Source organism: Bufo gargarizans, chromosome 7, assembly GCF_014858855.1.
Source record: "Bufo gargarizans isolate SCDJY-AF-19 chromosome 7, ASM1485885v1, whole genome shotgun sequence".
Taxonomy (NCBI): Eukaryota; Metazoa; Chordata; class Amphibia; order Anura; family Bufonidae; genus Bufo; species Bufo gargarizans.
In genome coordinates, this window is record NC_058086.1 from 42621508 (window position 1) to 42631602 (window position 10095).

At 43.2% G+C, this 10095-nt stretch overlaps 1 protein-coding gene across 1 annotated transcript in view; it reads right to left on the bottom strand.

Annotated features, from left to right (window-relative positions):
- Nucleotides 1-9625, bottom strand: part of LRRC7 (leucine rich repeat containing 7) — a 121929-nt gene extending 112304 nt beyond the window's left edge. Inside the window, exon 1 of the mRNA XM_044302374.1 lies at nucleotides 9530-9625. The gene's annotated coding sequence lies outside the window, so the exon portion shown is untranslated. The remainder of the gene's footprint in view (nucleotides 1-9529) is intronic.
- Between the last annotated feature and the right edge of the window lie 470 nt (nucleotides 9626-10095).

A 10095-nucleotide genomic window follows, 5' to 3' on the forward strand; every position in this document is an offset into this window, starting at 1 on the left:
ATGTCACATTTTTCCGCCCTCCCCCAGGGTGCGCCCTAAGGCGGCCGCTTGGTCTGCCTTATGGTAGCACCGGCCCTGGGGGTGGTCAAAATATTACTGCAACAGAGAGCTCCACAGAAAGTGCTAGAGAATCAGAGAGTACTACCGAGACTGCTACAGAGAGAACTACTGCAAAAAGAGTACTACCGAGACTGCTGCAGAGAGAACTACTGCAAAAAGAGTACTACCGAGACTGCTACAGAGAGAACTACTGCAAAAAGAGTACTACCGAGACTGCTGCAGAGAGAACTACTGCAAAAAGAGTACTACCGAGACTGCTACAGAGAGAACTACTGCAAAAAGAGTACTACCGAGACTGCTACAGAGAGAACTACTGCAAAAAGAGTACTACCGAGACTGCTGCAGAGAGAACTACTGCAAAAAGAGTACTTCAGAGACTGCAAAAAGAAAGCTACTGCAAAAAGAGTACTACAGAGATTGCAAAAAGAGTACTACAGAGACTGCTACGGAGAGAACTACTGCAAAAAGAGTACTTCAGAGACTGCTACAGAGAGAACTACTGCAAAAAGAGTACTACCGAGACTGCTACAGAGAGAACTACTGCAAAAAGAGTACTACCGAGACTGCTACAGAGAGAACTACTGCAAAAAGAGTTCTACATAGACTGCAAAAAGAGTACTACCGAGACTGCTGCAGAGAGAACTACTGCAAACAGAGACTGCAAAAAGAAAGCTACTGCAAAAAGAGTACTACAGAGATTGCAAAAAGAGTACTACAGAGACTGCTACGGAGAGAACTACTGCAAAAAGAGTACTTCAGAGACTGCTACAGAGAGAACTACTGCAAAAAGAGTTCTACATAGACTGCAAAAAGAGTACTACCGAGACTGCTACAGAGAGAACTACTGCAAAAAGAGTTCTACATAGACTGCAAAAAGAGTACTACCGAGACTGCTACAGAGAGAACTACTGCAAAAAGAGTACTACATAGACTGCAAAAAGAGTACTACTGAGACTGCTACAGAGAGAACTACTGCAAAAAGAGTACTACCGAGACTGCTACAGAGAGAACTACTGCAAAAAGAGTACTACCGAGACTGCTACAGAGAGAACTACTGCAAAAAGAGTACTACCGAGACTGCTACAGAGAGAACTACTGCAAAAAGAGTACTACATAGACTGCAAAAAGAGTACTACCGAGACTGCTACAGAGAGAACTACTGCAAAAAGAGTACTACATAGACTGCAAAAAGAGTACTACTGAGACTGCTACAGAGAGAACTACTGCAAAAAGAGTACTACCGAGACTGCTACAGAGAGAACTACTGCAAAAAGAGTACTACCGAGACTGCTACAGAGAGAACTACTGCAAAAAGAGTACTACCGAGACTGCTACAGAGAGAACTACTGCAAAAAGAGTACTACATAGACTGCAAAAAGAGTACTACCGAGACTGCTACAGAGAGAACTACTGCAAAAAGAGTACTACATAGACTGCAAAAAGAGAACTACCGAGACTGCTACAGAGAGAACTACTGCAAAAAGAGTACTACATAGACTGCAAAAAGAGTACTACCGAGACTGCTACAGAGAGAACTACTGCAAAAAGAGTACTACAGAGACTGCTACAGAGAGAACTACTGCAAAAAGAGTACTACCGAGACTGCAAAAAGAGCACTACCGAGACTGCTACAGAGAGAACTACTGCAAAAAGAGTACTACATAGACTGCAAAAAGAGTACTACTGAGACTGCTACAGAGAGAACTACTGCAAAAAGAGTACTAAAGAGACTGCTACAGAGAGAACTACTGCAAAAAGAGTACTACAGAGACTGCTACAGAGAGAACTACTGCAAAAAGAGTACTACAGAGACTGCTACAGAGAAAAACACTAAAAAAAGAGTACTACAGAGACTGCAAAAAGAGTACTACCGAGACTGCTACAGAGAAAACCAAAAAAAAAAGAGTACTACAGAGACTGCAAAAAGAGTACTACCGAGACTGCTACAGAGAGAACTACTGCAAAAAGAGTACTACCGAGACTGCTACAGAGAGAACTACTGCAAAAAGAGTACTACAGAGACTGCTACAGAGAAAAACACTAAAAAAGAGTACTACCGAGACTGCTACAGAGAGAACTACTGCAAAAAGAGTACTACAGAGACTGCTACAGAGAAAACCACTAAAAAAAGAGTACTACAGAGAATGCAAAAAGAGTACTACAGAGACTGCTACAGAGAAAACTACTGCAAAGAGAAAGCTACTGCAAAAAGAGTACTACAGAGATTGCAAAAATAAAGCTACTGCAAAAAAAATACTACAGAAATTGCAAAAAGAGTACTACAGAGACTGCTACAGAGAAAACTACTGCAAAAAGAGTACTTCAGAGACTGCAAAAAGAGTACTACAGAGACTGCTACAGAGAGAACTACTGCAAAAAGAGTACTTCAGAGACTGCAAAAAGAGTACTACAGAGACTGCTACAGAAAAAAACACTAAAAAAAGAGTACTACAGAGACTGCAAAAAGAGTACTACAAAGACTGCAAAAAGAAAGCTACTGCAAAAAGAGTACTACAGAGATTGCAAAAAGAGTACTACAGAGACTGCTACAGAGAGAACTACTGCAAAAAGAGTACTACCGAGACTGCTACAGAGAAAACCACTGCAAAAAGAGTACTACATAGACTGCAAAAAGAAAGCTACTGCAAAAAGAGTACTACAGAGACTGCTACAGAGAAAACCACTAATAAAGAGTACTATAGAGACTGCAAAAAGAGTACTAAAGAGAATGCAAAAAGAGTACTACAGAGACTGTAAAAAGAGTACTACAGAGACTGTAAAAAAAAGTACTACAGAGACTGCTACAGAGAAAAGCACCACAAAAAGAGTACTACAGAGACTGCAAAAAGAAAAGTACTACAGAGACTGCAAAAAGAGAACTACAGATGTAACACCCCAGAGTGGTGTTACCACTCCTGCACCCTGCTACTGTCTTTATTCGGCTAACACCAATGCCATCTGTATATTTATTTCCAGGTCCCTCAACACTGTGCATTTATAATAATAGTATGTAAGTGTTCATGTAATGTACCTGGTTCACCAGCAGGTGGAAGCAAACATGGCAGAGCTGTACTTAGAGAGAATGGAGCGTTTTCCCGGGAGAGAAGTGGGCTTGCCCTACTTCCTGCAGGAAGGGTGGGGACCAGTTATCTTCAGTTTAGCTCCCCAGCTAGGGGAAGGGTGTGCAGGGGCATGTCTCTGCTGGATGAGCCCACGCCAGCCAGAGCACCTTAAGCTCTGCTGGCCATGGAGATCAAAGCTTAAAGCTTCAAGAGCCAGGAGGAAAGTTCCTTGGCATAACCCAGAGTCAGACTACAACGTGAAGTGCAGCATACAGAAGAAGCTGAGTTATACAGCCAGCCTGTCAGTACAGCAGAGTCAGAGAGAAACAGATATAGCAGAGTGGAGTTTGCCTGCCAGTTTAATGCTAAAGCCTGCTGGAATCAAGACAAAGCCTGTAAACCATTTTAGAGAATGTTTAAGCAAAGTAAAGCTGCCATTGAACTTCATCTCAAGTTCTAGACTCAAGTTATTATTTTATCCCTCAATAATTCCCCCTATTTATTGCTTCAGAGCCAAAGTCTGGGGTCCAGCCGTATCCAGGTAGGAGCATCGTGACACATAAAGAAACAGATAGGCCGCACTACACCACTCTGCATTTCCTACACGCGTTATATAGAGGGCCCTAGGGGGAGGCGCCTGTTGCACAGACACTGCAAAAAGAAAACTACTGCAAAAAGAGTACTACAGAAAGACTAAGGGAGTATTACAGAGACTGCAAAAAAGTACTACAGAGACTGCAAAAGGAGTACTACAGAGACTGCTACAGAGAGAACTACTGCAAAAAGTGTACTAAAGAGAGCGCTGCAACAGAAAGTAATACTCAGGGGTGCACCACCAATGAGGCCAGGTGAGGCAATCAAGCAGCACCAGATGGGGGCAGCCGAAGGGCCATGGGCTGAAGGGAAAGGGTTAGGTTAAGAAATTGGCATGGGGAGGGGGGGGGGGTTCAGTTTTTGCCTTAGGCAGCAGAAAGGCTGGGTGCACCCCTGGCAATACTGCAACAGAGAGCACTACAGAGAGTGACTGCTAGAACAGTACTACAGTGACAGGGTACTACTGCTACAGAGAGTATTACAGAAACTGCTAAAGGGGTTACTACTGCAAAAAAAGATGACTACAGAACACTACAAGCATGCTATGTAACAGCACAAAGCACTACAGAGAGTACTACCGCTCCATGGGGTGCTCTGAACGCGCAGTCTTGTCAATCACACATAAGGAGGCCTGGCCGGGGTTACTGGTGACGCGACAATTCATCCCGTCCATGGTGCCTCATTCGCATAAAACTAGAAAGAAGCGTTTCTATGCTATGCTGCAGAGCACCTACCTTACATGGCGGCGTGCTTACTCTGAAACAGAATAGATGACAAGTCCTGTTGAATCTTTCCCCACAACCCTATATATCAGTCTGCTCAGCTCCTCCTGCCCTATGCTCGGCTGCCCGCAGAGCAGACTGCGTTTTCACGTCGACGGGATTACATAATAAAATCCCAAGCTGACGCTGTAACACATAGTGAAAGGTAATAACCTGCACACAAACAACGGTTTATTGCTAATGTCCTTTAGACAAAAAGTCATTTGTCTGTAGCGGAGAGGGTCGGTGTTGCCACTTTTGATCTCAACTAATTAATGTCTGATCGTGTTGTTCTCGCAATGTTGGGGCGAGGACGTTATTATGGCCACATTTGAATCGATCGCTCGCTTTGGAGGTTCTGTATTCCAGCCTCATCCTGCTGGCTCCGCGCTTTATCAAACCAATTTCCAATGAAGCAAGGGACAAGTAATGAGAGAAGATTGTGTCATATCCTCGCCTGGTTCCTCTAACAAAGCTGTTAAGGTCTAAATAAAATAAAATTAATTGCACTGGAGAAAGTTAATGTAACAAATTGGAATGTGGACTGACAGCTCCCCTAATGAAGGAAAATCGAGATTATTATATGGGCTGAAGGACTGACAGGTGCAGAACATGCATTACAGGGGTTGTATAGGAAAAAATACACCACTATTGTGCAAGAATATAACTACTATAATACTGCTCCTGTGTTCAAGAATATAACTACTATAATACTCCCTCCTATGTACAAGAATATAACTACTATAATACTGCTCCTGTGTTCAAGAATATAACTACTATAATACTGCTCCTATGTACAAGAATATAACTACTATAATACTGCTCCTGTGTTCAAGAATATAACTACTATAATACTGCTCCTGTGTTCAAGAATATAACTACTATAATACTGCTCCTATGTACAAGAATATAACTACTATAATACTGCTCCTGTGTTCAAGAATATAACTACTATAATACTGCTCCTATGTACAAGAATATAACTACTATAATACTGCTCCTATGTACAAGAATATAACTACTATAATACTGCTCCTATGTACTAGAATATAACTACTATAATACTGCTCCTATGTACAAGAATATAACTACTATAATACTACTCATATGTACAAGAATATAACTACTATAATACTGCTCCTATGTGCAAGAATATAACTACTATAATACTGCTCCTATGTACAAGAATATAACTACTATAATACTGCTCCTATGTACAAGAATATAACTACTATAATACTGCTCCTATGTACAAGAATATAACTGCCATAATACTACCTCCTATGTACAAGAATATAACTGCTATAATACTGCTCCTATGTACAAGAATATAACTACTATATTACTGCTCCTATGTACAAGAATATAACTACTATAATACTGCATCCTATGTAAAGGAATATAACTACTATAATACTGCCTCCTATGTACAAGAATATAACTACTATAATACTGCTCCTATGTACAAGAATATAACTACTATAATACTGCTCCTATATACAAGAATATAACTACTATAATACTGCTCCTATGTACAAGAACATAACTACTATAATACTGCCTCCTATATACAAGAATATAACTACTATAATACTGCTCCTATGTACAAGAATAGAACTACTATAATACTGCTCCTATGTACAGGAATATAACTACTATAATACTGCCTCCTATGTACAAGAATATAACTACTATAATACTGCTCCAATGTACAAGAATATAACTACCATAATACTGCTCCTATGTACAAGAATATAACTACTATAATACTGCTCCTATGTACAAGAATATAACTACTATAATACTGCCCCCCATGTACAAGAATATAACTACTATAATACTGCCTCCTATGTACAAGAATATAACTACTATAATACTGCCCCCCATGTACAAGAATATAACTACTATAATACTGCTCCTATGTACAAGAATATAACTACTATAATACTGCCCCCCATGTACAAGAATATAACTACTATAATACTGCCCCCCATGTACAAGAATATAACTACTATAATACTGCCCCCCATGTACAAGAATATAACTACAACTGTTTTACGTGAAGCTGACTTTCTGTCCTTCGTTCTGTACATCTATTATATGGTTGATGACAATGAAGAATAGTTTTGCCTTTAGCTACAAGAACACATATCAGCGCATTTTCAATTCCTGCAGTGCTACAGTGACCGTTGAATTCATACTGTATATGTGTCTTGTGGACGCTCATAATCGCTTTTTTCACGTGCTTGCCCTTTAAATATCTTTATGTAATAAATTCTCATACAGATTGCAGGAGAACTTTGTAAAGTATTCATTGTGATTTCCACACAAATCAAACAATACAAGGACAGCCGCACAGACCAGAGCAGGTGATCCGGCCAGCAGATGGCGCTGCAGTGCTCCTCCGTAACGCGCGGTCCCCTATGATTAATCTGCCCTAGATTCTTAAGGCAATTAACCGAGCGCTCTTATTACCTATGTTCAGATTTTCAGCGCTGGAGAGGATTTTTATTTTGCCATTGAAACAATGAATTTTGGAAAGTACAAGATTTAAATAAACCTCGGAGGCTGTAAAAATGATGGGTCTGTTTAAGGCCAATTACGCTGTATAAGCCGTATATTTTATGGCGACATCGCTGTATATTCCTGTCAGGGTTTTAATTATTGCCACTCGGCAGAAGACGCTGTTTTGCCACCCGTATGTTCGACAAGATCCGGATTCATAATTTCCCAGCAGTTGTAATTGTATATAGCGGTATTATAAATGCATACCTTCCACCGTGAAGTCATTTTAATTATGCCGCACATAAACCGTCTCCCTGTGCGACTATTGAGTGGTATTTAGGAAACACTCCGGCCTAAAGATAAAAATCCAGCTTTTGCCTGAAGTGGGTGTGCCCCTCTACCCCCTAATATGTGGGTGTGCCCCTCTACCCCCTAATATGTGGGTGTGCCCCTCTACCCCCTAATATGTGGGTGTGCCCCTCTACCCCCTAATTTTCACCTGCATGGACCATCTGACCAGGGCATCCATAGTTGCCTGTGTAGAAATGACCTGCCCAGGAACCTGCATGGAGAATAACTCCCTGGGGCAGACTTACTAGTCCTACAGATGGATGATGAATGTGAAGCAGGGGGGACTCTTCTGTCTAACTTCGTACCAATTAATGATTCGTTTAGTTTGAGACCGAATTTTACACCAGAATTGCGATGCTAAAGGGGGCACGTTAGGCCACACCTCTTTCGGGGTGCTCCTGGGTGTGGCTTACAAGGGTTATTCCACGATTCATGTAGAAAATAAAAATCAGACATCCTATAGGACATGACAATCTCTGACAAAGCTGGAACCAGCCCTGCACCTCACATGGATCCAGAGGTCTCCTCATTCATTGTTCCTATTGTTCTGCTAAATTTTTTCAGGCTGGTAGCTCAGGAGACGTGTCCTCTCTCAGGGGGTGTATCCATTGTGCTGCAGCTCCCTATCACAGCTCAGGGGGTGTGTCCTTTCTCCTGCAGCTGTCTTCCTATCACAGCTCAGGGTGTGTGTCCTTTCTCCTGCAGCTGTCTTCCTATCACAGCTCAGGGGGTGTGTCCTTTCTCCTGCAGCTGTCTTCCTATCACAGCTCAGGGGGTGTGTCCTTTCTCCTGCAGCTGTCTTCCTATCACAGCTCAGGGGGTGTGTCCTTTCTCCTGCAGCTGTCTTCCTATCACAGCTCAGGGGGTGTGTCCTTTCTCCTGCAGCTGTCTTCCTATCACAGCTCAGGGTGTGTGTCCTTTCTGCTGCAGCTCTCTCGGAATCACAGCTCAGGGGGGTGACTCCTTTCTTTCTGCTGCTGCTGTCTTCCTATCACAGTTCAGGGGGTGAGTCCTTTCTGCTGCAGGTCTTTTCCTATCCACATCCTTTCTGCTGCTGCTCTCCCTATCACAGCTCAGTGGGTGTGTTTTTCTGCTGCAGCTCTATCCCTTTAACAGCTCAGGTGAATACCCTTTTTACTGCAGATTTTTCACTATCCAACTCTGGGGGGTGTTTCCTTTCTGCTGCAACGTTCTCACTATGCATCTCAGGGGGGTGCAGCTTACTTTCTATCACAGCTCAGGGGGCATGTCCTTTCTGCTGCAGCTCTCTCACTATCCAACTCAGCGGTTGTGTCCTTTCTGCTGCAGATCTGTCCCTGTGACTGTCATAACATTTGGTGGCAGTTGAAGGATGGAACTGCGCATGTGCGACCAGCTCAGTAGGCGGACGTGCACATTGCTGTACAGATTAAATACCAGGTGGTGCCATTATAATGAAGTAAAGAGAATATCTCAGAATTCGAGCATTTTTGTAACAGAAAGTAAATTATGAATGTAACTAGTTTTGATATATAATAAAATATTTAATTGTGGCACAACCCCCTTAATGGGGCCTAAAGGTCGCTGAGGGGCCCACCATAGGGACCCCCAGAAAACCTAGGATTATTGTCCTGGGCGCCTCCATTTCAATCACAGTAAGTAGGTGTGTGAATGGAGCAGTGGTCACTCATTGAATATCAATGGTGTAGGAACTGACGGCTCCGGACCCCCCAGTTTAGTGATCGGTGGGATGACCCAGGCAGATTGCTCATTTTTTGGGGGGCAGTCTATTGATTCAAATGAGAACCATGTAATGCTTCCTTTCCCCTGAGGTGGCGCTGCAGGGAGACTGAACACTAGCGGACTAAGCTTTGTTATCCACTGGAATCAGCCTCTCCCTGGAAGACCAAATCAGACCTCGGCTTTATACGGGCGGTCCTCCTAGTTGTTCTAGGCGACTGTCCCTTTAAATGGCTGGTAAATCTGCCGCAATATACGCTAGCTGCAGGTATGCTGATATCTTGCAGTACAGGGTATGTCCACACATGAGGCGCGGTTGTCGTAACGCAGCGATTGTCAGGAGCACACGTTCCAAAAACGACAACTCTTGATACAATGTATCAGCGAGGGGGCGAGCGCGGTGCCGCGGAGAGGCTGGATTGCCAAAAAGCCTTGGAGTTTGTTCGCGCTGTTAGAAAACAGAGAGACGCACTTTACCTCTTCCCAGCAGCGGAGAACAGAAGAGCGATCTTCAGCGGCGCATTATTTCCCGCCTCATCACAGCGTGTGTGTGTTCTGCATCGCAGGGTAAGAATCCCGTAAGGTAAAACTGCAATAAAAAAAAGCTACAAGAGTCCTTGGATGGCACCGACTCAAGCACGCCAACCACAAGTGTGTGGGAGGGAGGGAGTATTATTACTGTTACTTCCTTTATCACTGACACTAAATGACCCTTCCAATCTAAGTCCTTGAAAGAATACCTGTCAGAAGGATCAACCCCGTTAACCCAGAGTAGGGTTGTTCCTGCTGGTTAAAAGGATACCTGTCCTGTGGAAATCAGTCACCGAGAGCTATGACTTTAATTATTTTTGCAAATAAGGGCTTCAGTGCACCAAGGAGCATGGGCAGCACTGGGGAGCTTAGGTGCACTGAGAAGCTAGGCCCCGCCCTACGGTGCACTGAGAAGCTAGGCCCCGCCCTACGCTGCACTGAGAAGCTAGGCCCCGCCCTACGCTGCACTGAGAAGCTAGGCCCCGCCCTATGGTGCACTGAGAAGCTAGGCC